The sequence below is a fragment of the Hyaena hyaena genome, unplaced genomic scaffold (genome assembly GCF_003009895.1).
Source record: "Hyaena hyaena isolate Hyena2069 unplaced genomic scaffold, ASM300989v1 scaffold_221, whole genome shotgun sequence".
NCBI classification, from domain to species: domain Eukaryota; kingdom Metazoa; phylum Chordata; class Mammalia; order Carnivora; family Hyaenidae; genus Hyaena; species Hyaena hyaena.
This window is the reverse complement of record NW_024080853.1, coordinates 1947232-1957950: the sequence shown is the minus strand read 5'-3', so window position 1 is coordinate 1957950 and position 10719 is coordinate 1947232. Positions and strand designations below refer to the sequence as shown.

Below are 10719 nucleotides of genomic sequence, written 5' to 3'. Positions count from 1 at the left end.
ATTCAAACTCTAGTCCTCCCCCTCTTCCCAGAAATCAGGGGATGAAACTGAAAGTTCCATCCCTTCTATTCATAGTTGTTCCCCTGCCAGCCAGTACCCTTGCCTCCTTCTTTAGGGATTTTTCCAGAAGTTATGTCATTAACATAAACTCTGTTGTAGTTGAAAGGGGCTTTTTTTTTTTTTTTAACATTTTATTTACTTTGGAGAGACAGAGAGAGACAGATCATGAGTAGGGGAGGGATGGAAAGAGGGGGAGACACAGAATCTGAAGCAGGGCTCTGAGCTGTGAGCACAGAGCCCAATGCCGGGCTTGAACTTACAAACTGTGAGATCATGGCCTGAGCCAAATTCGAATGCTTAACTAACTGAGCCCCACCCCCACCCTGGCACCCCCAAAAAGGGGCTTGTTATGAACAGCAAGACACCCATTTTCATCTTTAGGGATCTGAAGCAATTTCAGGGACTGAGGACAAAAGACCAAATATGATGAAAGATGCTCCCATTGTTCTTAAAGCTCAGGAAAATCCAAGGGTTTTGGTAGCTGTGAGCCTGGAACTGTGGACTAAACCCTAAAAATATATTTATTAAAAATCACAACGTGACAGGTTTAATATCCTTATTTCACAGGTGTTAAAAGATAACTCAGAAATTTTAACTAACTTGCTCAATGACACACAGCTAGTGAGTAGAGAAGTTAGGACTTGTCCTAAGATGTTTCAGCTACAACTACAGGGTTCTTTGTGGTTGGCATCACCCCTTTGTTGGAGAAAATTCAATACAGATGGTCCCCATTTACAACGGTTCAACTTAACAATTTTTCAACTTTATGATGGTGCAAAAGTGATATGCATCCAGTAGAAACCATACTTCACATTTTGGATTTTGATCTTTTCCCAGGTTTGCAATATACAGAATGATACTCAATCTTGTTGCTGGGTGGCAGTAATGAGCCCCAGATCCCAGTCAACCACACAATCACAAGGATAAACAGCCAATACACTTACAACCATGTTGTACCCATACAGCCAATCTTTTTTTCATTTTCATAGCAGTATTCAATAAGTTACATGAAATATACAACACCTTATTATAAAATAGGCTTTATGTCAGATGATTTTCATCAAACTGTAGTCTAAGTGTTCTGAGCATGTTTAAGGGAAGTGAAGCTAGCTATGAGGTTTGGTAGGTGAGGTGTATTAAATGCATTTTCAACTTATAGTTTCAACTTACAATGGGTTTATCAGGACATCACCCCTATTGTAAGTTCAAGAATATCCATGTACCTGTTTTAAAAACTATGATAGTATTGAATATCATAGATCCTCACAATATGAGAGGGGAAAGGAAAAGAAATATGTCCTATTTAATAGTAATACCCGTATATATAGTGTATACAATTAAAAAATTAGTTCAAAGAACTGTGCATTTAATCTAGACAACTCTTGCCCTGTAGGGAGGAAACACAAGGTCTGTAATGACTAAAGATTTGTGTAAAGTCATATCATATGGTTCTGGAACAGCCAGGTCTCTACTGATTGAGGGGACAGGAATCGCTGGAAGGTAGCAGGTGGGGAAGTGCCCTGTCCAAGCAAAACATCAGGTTGGTGGTTCTAGATGAGAATTATCAGGATTCCCAGTAGAAAGGATTTGGAAAGATATGTAGTTGTCGTCTGGGAGGTCTTTTCATTGATAGAATGTTTTCTTTATCAAACATTTATTGTACATTTAAGATGTGCCTTGGAGTTCCGAGGTCTTTATGAAAAAGGGTGGCCAGAGTAAGGCAGGTTAGCAGAACTCCAAGCATTAGGCTAATCGAAAGGCCAGATTCCAATCTCTAGGGAAATAAGTGAGCAAGAACAGTCAGTACCTCTCTCTGAAGGCAGGAGCCAGTCCTGGGCACGTGGGCCCCAGAAGCAGGGGCGGCTGTGACTCAGCAGAGAATTATCAGGGTAACTCCATAGTCATCACTAGGACCCCAAATCCTCGGTCTCATGAGCAACAAAGGAGACTCAGGAGACAGGAACCAGAAGTCAGAGGATAAATTACAGCTGCCCATGCACCTGGGATGGTCTACTCTTCACCAAATAGATGATCCCAAAGGAGACTTCGGCTTGGAAATGAGTGATAATAGGGAGTGCGTGCTGTGTGGCACTTCTATTTTGTTGGTATAGTAGCAGCAGCAATTGCAGGGGTGAGTTTTTGATACCAAAGTAGCAATGGTAGTTGTTTAAGTGAAGGTGAGTCCCTGGCTTTTAGTGATGGTTTTTCACTGGACCTATTCTTTGGGATTGTTCCTGGAAGTATAGTCTCAAGTCTATTTCTCCAACCCTTCTATTTATCCTCTAATAAAATCATTTTGGTTTAAACTAATCAGAAAGGACTCTGTTGTTTGCAACTAAGAACTCTGACCTTTGTCTCTAGTCTGTTGAATAGGCTAAGGCTATGAGTGTGAAGAGAAGACAGCCTAGGAAGCAGGCACATTCTAGAGAAGAAAGACAAATTGCAAGGGAAAACTGCGCAAGATAAATTTCTATAAAGATCTGCAGTTCTGGAACACAATTCTCAATATGTAGTGTAATCAGGAAAATAATATACACAGCATATTTTTGTTCTTTGGTTGAAAGGATCATGTAAATACCAAGCATTATACATCCACATTTTGTATAAACACAAATGTAATACTTTTGGTGAAAACACTGACTAAAATGTACATGAAGAAATAGCCTTTGGTTAACAATCAGCTTAAAGGTCAAACACTAACTACTTTCCTTAAAGTTTCACACAAACTAAACATATTTCACTTCATGAAAGATGCTATGCTATGCAGTCCATGGCAGTAGAAGTAAAAGAAAGCAATGCTAATGCTTGCTGATTATTTGCAGCAACATGATTTGCTGATAATATGAATATTTGCTGGATCTGACTGTTTCATTCATTCATTGATTCTGTCCACAATTCAAAGCTGTGGCCCCACATTACCAGATACTTGTTAGACATAACCTGAGCTTTCTGTCAGCACCGCATCTTCAATATTCCTGATAATAAGCTAATCATCTCTCCCACAAGTGAAATCCTCTCCTGATGTTTCTTTTTCTGCTGCTGAATCAGCATTCTCCCAGACAGACCAGTTTGAGATCTCAGTGTTTTATTTGACTTTTCTCTTGTCCTTATTCAGTCAGCTTCTAAAGACACTTAACTTCTGGATCTTCATCTTTTTTATTTCATCCTAAAGCTGGCAAGCACAGATTCATACATTAAAAAAAATTTTAATGCTTATTTATTTTTGAGAGAGAGAGAGACAGAGCAAGAGCAGGGGAGGGCAAAGAGAGAGGGAGACACAGACTCCAAAGCGGCCTCTAGTCTCTGAGCTGTCAGCACAGAGCCTGATGCAGGACTCAAACCCATGAACTGTGAGATCATGACCTGAGCCGAAGTCAGATGCTTAACCAACTGAGTCACCCTGGCACTCCAACACTAGATTCATATTTTAAAAAGAATCCAAACTTTCAGTTTTAGGCAGAATACAGGAGAGTTGGAAAATAGTAAGCAATTTATTATTGATAAAATTTGCTACTAGAGCAATGGTTTTAAAGCAATGCAAACTAGCAAATTTGAGATGCAAAATAGCACCCAGAACCCACATCTAATTCTGAAAGCAGCAAAAACATCAAAATCTGACTTCGTACTAAATATCAAAGAAGAAACTGAAGTGCTACAGTTTTTTTTTATTTCTCCATTAAAAGAGAATTTATCTACATTCAAAAGCGTGGTTTGATAATCAGTCTCTTTAAAAAAAAAGCCTGAATCCATCCACTGTGTGTGTAGTGTGAGCAATCTATCAACAAAGACGTGTGATCCTTTTGTCTTTTCAAACAAATTAAATTTTATTCTTTAATTTTCTGAAATATATCAAATACCAGTAGCCTCTGGCTGCTTATAAAATATTTACTTGAAAATTATGCAATAAAAAATCCAAACAGCAGATGAGCTCCTAAATAATTTAGCAAATGGCAAACTGACTTTTATTCATGTGCACAGGGCAGACCACAAAGATGCTGCTGCCATGAGCCCTGAAGGCAAACATAGTGTGAGAGAATTCTGGCAGAGCAGGAGGGGGAGAAGCCAAAACAAAATACAAATGGCCTTACTCCCTTTTCTGTAAAATTTGCATTTGGGATCAGAATTTGTGTCTGTCTTAGCTTATTATTATTTTCACAAAATGGCACATGTCACTATTTAGATCTTTTAAATGTCTTTCAAGTAAACAGTGTTTTAGGGTGCTTTTTGTTGTTATTGTTGTTTAAAACATTTTTTTTAAGTATACTCCACTCCCAGTCTAGAGCCCAATATGGGGCTTGTACTCACAACTCTGAGATCAAGGATTTTGATGGCTTCCTGCCTTACCTCTAGGTCTTTCACCCATTTTGAGTTTATTTTTGTGTATGGTATAAGAAAGTGGTCCAGGTTCTTTCTTCTGTATGTCACTGTCTGGTTTTCCCAGCACTATTTGCTAAAGAGACTGTCTTTTTTCCATTGGATATTCTTTCCTGCTTTGTCAAAGATTAGTTAGCCATACATTGTGGGTCCATTTTCTGGGTTTTCTATTCTGTTCCACTGATCTGAGTGTCTGTTTTTGTGCCAGTACCATACTGTCTTGATGATAACAACTTTGTAATACATCTTGACATCCAGGATTGTGATGCCTCCAGCTTCAATTTTCTTTTTCAAGATTGCTTTGGCTATTCAGTGTCTTTTCTGGTTCCATACAAGTCTTAGGATTGTTGTTCTAGCTCCGTGAAGAATGCTGGTGTTATTTTGGTTGGGATTGCACTGAATGTGTAGGTTGCTTTGGGTAGTATCGACATTTTAACAATGTTTGTTCTTCCAATCCAGGAGCATGGAATATTTTTCCATTTCTTTATGTCTCCTTCAATTTCTTTCATAAGGTTTCTATAGTTTTCAGCATATAGATTTTTCACCTCTTTGGTTAGGTTTATTCCTAGGTATTTTATGGGGTTTTGTGTGTGTGTGTGTGCAATTGTAAATGGGATCAATTTCTTGATTTCTCTTTCTGTTGCTTCATTATTGGTGTATAGGAATGCAACTGATTTCTGTGCTTTGATTTTATATCCTTCAACTTCCTTGAATTCATGGATCACTTCTAGTAGTTTTTTGGTGGAGTCTTTCAGGTTTTCCGTATAGAGTATCATGTCATCTGTGAAAAGTGAAAGTTTGACTTCCTCCTGGCCAATTTGTATGCCTTTGTGTTGTCAGATTGCTGACGCCAAGACTTCCAAAACTATGCTGAATAACATAGAATAACATGGTGAGAGTAGATATCCCTATCGTATTCCTGACCTTAGAGGGAAAGCGCTCAGTTTTTCCACATTGAGAATGATACTAGTGGTGGATCTTTCACATATGGCTTTTATGATCTTGAGGTATGATCCTTCTATCTCTACTTTCTTGAGGTGTTTTTTTTTTTTTTAATCAAGAAAGGGATGCTATATTTTGTCAAATGCTTTCTCTGCATATATTGGGGGATCGTGTGGTCCTTGTCCTTTCTTTTATTGACATGATGTATCACATTGATTCTTTTTGGGGATATTGAACCAGCCTTGTATCCCAGGTATAAATTCCACTTAGTCATAATGAGTAATTCTTTTAATGTATTGTTGGATCCTGTTGGCTACTATGTTGTTGAGGATTTTTGCAACCATGTTCATCAGGAAAATTGGTCTGTAGTTCTCCTTTTTGGTGGGGATTATGTCTGGTTTTGGAACCAAGATAATACTGGTTTCATAGAATAAGTTTGGAAGTTTTCTTTCCATTTCTACTTTTTTGGAACAACTTCAAAAGAATAAGTGTTAACTCTTCCTTAAATGTTTGGTTGAATTCCCCGGAAAGCCATCTGGTCCTGGACTCTTGCTTTGGGGGAGATTTTTGATTACTAATTTGATGTGTTTGCTGGTTATGCATCTGTTCAAATTTTCTATCTCTTCCTGTTTAAGTTTTGGTTGTTATATGTTTCTAGGAATTTGTCCATTTCTTCCATATTGTCCATTTTATTGGCATATAATTGCTCATAATATTCTCTTATTATTGTTTGTATTTCTGTTGTGTTGGTTGTGATCCCTCCTCTTTCATTCTTAATTTCACTTTTTTGGGTCCTTTCCTTTTCCTTTTGATCAAACTGGCTAGGGGTTTATCAATTTTGTTAATTCTTTCAAAGAATCAGCTCCTGGTTTTGTTGATCTGTGCTACCTTTTTTTTTTTTTTTTTTTTTTGTTTTTGATGGCATTGACTTCTGCTCTAATCTTTATTATTTCCTGCCTTCTGCTGTTTGGGGGTTTTATTTGGTGTTCTTTTCCCAATTCTTTAAGGTGTAAGTTTAGATTTTTTGTATCTGAGACCTTTCTTCCTTCTTTAGGAAGGCCTAGATTGCTATATACTTCCCTCTCATGACTGCCTTTGCTGCATCCCAGAGGTTTGGGGCTGTAGTGTTATCATTTTCATTGGCTTCCATGTACATTTTAATTTTCTCTTAATTTCTTGGTTTTCCCATTCATTCTCTAGTAGGATGTTCCTTAGTCTCCAAGTATTTGTTATCTTTCCAAATTTTTTCTTGTGGTTGATTTCAAGTTTTATAGTGTCATGGTCTGAAAATATGCATAGTATAATCTTAATCATTTTGTACTTGTTGAGGGATGATTTGTGTCCTAGTATCCAATTATTGAATATTTAAAGCAGCAAGTTGCTCTTCTTTTCGTTTCTTAAATTTTTTTTTGTCTTTATTTTGAGAGAGAGAGAGAGACAGAGAGTGAGCAGGGGAGGAGCAGAGAGAGAGGGAGACACAGAATCTGAAGCAGGCTCCAGGCTCTGAGCTGTCAGCATAGAGCCCGATGCGGGGCTCGAACCCACAGACTGTGAGATCATGACCTAAGCCAAAGTTGGATGCTTAACTGACTGAGCCACCCAGGCACCCCAGCAAGTTGCTCTTCTTAAGGAGAAAGCAATTTTACAGGCAATTTTGAGAGGAGAGAAGAAAACTTCAAGTTGAAAATGCTAAATTAAAGAAAGAAATTGAAGAATTGAAACAAGAGCTAATTCAGACAAAAATTCAAAATGGAATGAAACAAATACCATTCCCATCTGGTACTCTACTGCAAGCTAATTCCGGGGTTTCCAAAAAAGTGATACAGTCTATACCAGTAACAACTCTATCTTCTGGTGCCAAAGAAGAGATAACAGGAGGAAGAGCAGAAAATATGAAAGAAAAATTGAAATGAAAGAGAAAAAGAAGAAAAAATAGCAATCAATAGCAGGAGTCAGGAGGTGCTGACTCTCAGCCAATAGATGTTTCTTGTCTGGGTCTTCGAATTAGTTGAATCATCACTGCCAGAAAACATCTTGATACAGATTCTTTGTATGTGGAAGAAGTAGATGTTGGAGAAACAGCCCCAAGAATGGTTGTCAGTAATGGTGAATCATGTTCCTCTTGAACAGATGCAAAATAGGATGGTGATTTTATTTTGTAACCTTAAACTTGCAAAGATGACGGGATTAATATCTAAAGCAAAGGTGATGCATGCTAGTTCACCTGAGAAGGTTGAAATCTTGGCATCTCCTACAGGGTTTGTTCCTGGAGACAGAATTCTTTTTGATGCTTTTCCTGAAGAGCCTGACAAGTAGCTAAATCCTAAGAAGAAGATTTGGGAGCAGATCCAATGGATCTCTACATTAATGATAAATATGTGGCTACATACAAAGGAGCTCCCTTTAAGGTGAAAAGAAAGGGAATGTGTAGGGCTCAAGCTCTGATCAACAGTGGAATAAAATTATATATATTATATATATATTCATTTATGTATATATACATTAAAATGAAAACATGACAGTCCAAACCCTTTGGGATGCAGCAGACGTAGTTCTAAGAGGAAAATACATTTCAATCCAGGCCTATCTCAAGAAACAAGAAAAATCCCAAATACAAAACCTAACCTCACACCTAGAGGAACTAGAAACAGAACAGCAAAGAAACCCCAAAGCCTGCAGAAGAAGAGAAATGATAAACATTAGAGCAGAAATAAACAATATAGAATCCAAACAATTAAAAAAAACAACAGTAGAACAGATTAATGAATCTAAGAGCTGTGCTTTTTTGAAAAAATTAAGAAAATTGACAAACTTCTAGCCAGACTTCTCAAAATGGCAGAGGACCCAAAAAGATAAAATCACAAATGAAAGAGAAGAGATCACAACCAACACCACAGAAATACAAACAATTGTTAGAGAATATTATGAAAAAATTATACGCCAACAAACTAGACAATCTGAAAGAAATGGACATATTCCTAGACACCCAGACTCTACCAAAATGCAAATGGAAAGAAATAGAAAATTTGAACAGACCCATAACCAGCAAAGAAATCGAATCAGCGATTAAAAATCTCCCAACAAATAAGAGTCCTGGGCCAGACGGCTTCCCTGAGGAATTCTACCAGAGTTAATACCTATCCTTCTCAAGCTGTTGCAAAAAAGTAAGTAAAAATTTTAAAAAATAGAAATGGAAGGAAAGCTTCTGTACTAATTCTTTAAAGCCAGCATTACTTTGATTCCCAAACCAGACAGAGACCCCACTAAAAAGGAGAATTACAGGCCAATATTTCTGATAAAGATGATGCAAAAATTCTCAACAAGATACTAGCAAGTCAAATTCAACAGCATATTAAAAGAATTATTCACCACGATCAAGTGGGATTTATACCTGGGCTGCAGGGCCAGGTCAATATGTACAAATCAAACAATATGATACATCATATTAATAGAAGAAAGGATAAGAACCATATTATCCTGTCAATAGATGTAGAAAAAGCATTTGACAAAATACAGCATCATTTCTTAATAAAAACCCTCAAGAAAGTCAGGGTAGAAGGAACATATCTTAACATCATAAAAGCCATGTATGAAAAGCAACAGCTAATATCATTCCTAATGTGGAAAAACTGAGCGCTTTCCCCCTGATATCAGGAACATGACAGGGATGTCCACTCTCACCACTGTTGTTTAACATAGTGTTGGAAGTGCTAGCCTCAACAATCAGACAATAAAATGAAATAAAAGCATCAAAACTGGCAAAGAAGAAGCCAAACTTTCACTTTTCACAGATGACATGATACTCTATACGGAAAACCTGAAAGACTCCACCAAAAAACTACTAGAAGTGATCCATGAATTCAAGGAAGTTGTAGGATATAAAATCAAAGCACAGAAATCAGTTGCATTCCTATACACCAATAATGAAGCAACAGAAAGAGAAATCAAGAAATTGATCCCATTTACAATTGCACACACACACACACAAAACCCCATAAAATACCTAGGAATAAACCTAACCAAAGAGGTGAAAAATCTATATGCTGAAAACTATAGAAACCTTATGAAAGAAATTGAAGGAGACATAAAGAAATGGAAAAATATTCCATGCTCCTGGATTGGAAGAACAAACATTGTTAAAATGTCGATACTACCCAAAGCAACCTACACATTCAGTGCAATCCCAACCAAAATAACACCAGCATTCTTCACGGAGCTAGAACAACAATCCTAAGACTTGTATGGAACCAGAAAAGACACTGAATAGCCAAAGCAATCTTGAAAAAGAAAATTGAAGCTGGAGGCATCACAATCCTGGATGTCAAGATGTATTACAAAGTTGTTATCATCAAGACAGTATGGTACTGGCACAAAAACAGACACTCAGATCAGTGGAACAGAATAGAAAACCCAGAAAATGGACCCACAATGTATGGCTAACTAATCTTTGACAAAGCAGGAAAGAATATCCAATGGAAAAAAGACAGTCTCTTTAGCAAATAGTGCTGGGAAAACCAGACAGTGACATACAGAAGAAAGAACCTGGACCACTTTCTTATACCATACACAAAAATAAACTCAAAATGGGTGAAAGACCTAGAGATAAGGCAGGAAGCCATCAAAATTCTAGAGGAGAAAGCAGGTAAAAACCTCTTTGACCTCGGCCACAGCAACTTCTTACTCAACAACTTCCCTTACTCTCCAGAGGCAAGGGAAACAAAAGCAAAAATGAACTACTGGGACCTCATCAAAATAAAAAGCTTCTGCACAGCAAAGGAAACAATGAGCAAAACTAAAAGGCAACCGACAGATGGGAGAATATGTTTGCAATGACATATCAGATAAAGGCTTAGTATCCAAAATCTATAAAGCACTTATCAAACTCAACAACCAGAAAGCAAAAAATCCAGTGAAGAAATGGGTAGAAGACATGAATAGACACTTCTCCAAAGAAGACATCCAGATGGCCAATAGACACATGAAAAGATGCTCAACATCACTCATCATCAGGGAAATACAAACAAAAACCACAGTGAGATACCACCTTACACCTGTCAGAATGGCTAACGTGAACAACTCAGGCAACAATAGATGTTGGCAAGGATGTGGAGAAAGAGGATCTCTTTGGCATGGCTGGTGGGAATGCAAACTGTTGCAGCCACTCTGGAGAACAGTGTGGAGGTTTCTCAAAAAATTAAAAATACAGCTACCCTATGACCCAGCAATAGCACTACTAGGAATTTATCGAAGGGATACAGGAATGCTGATTCATAGGGACATGGGCACCCCAATGTTTATAGCCATGCTATTGACAATAGCCGAATTATGGAAAGAGCCCAAATG

At 37.6% G+C, this 10719-nt stretch overlaps 1 pseudogene; it reads left to right on the top strand.

Moving 5' to 3' along the window:
• The first annotated feature begins 1991 nt into the window (after positions 1–1991).
• LOC120239036 lies at positions 1992–7832 on the top strand (annotated as a pseudogene).
• The last annotated feature ends 2887 nt before the right edge of the window (positions 7833–10719 follow it).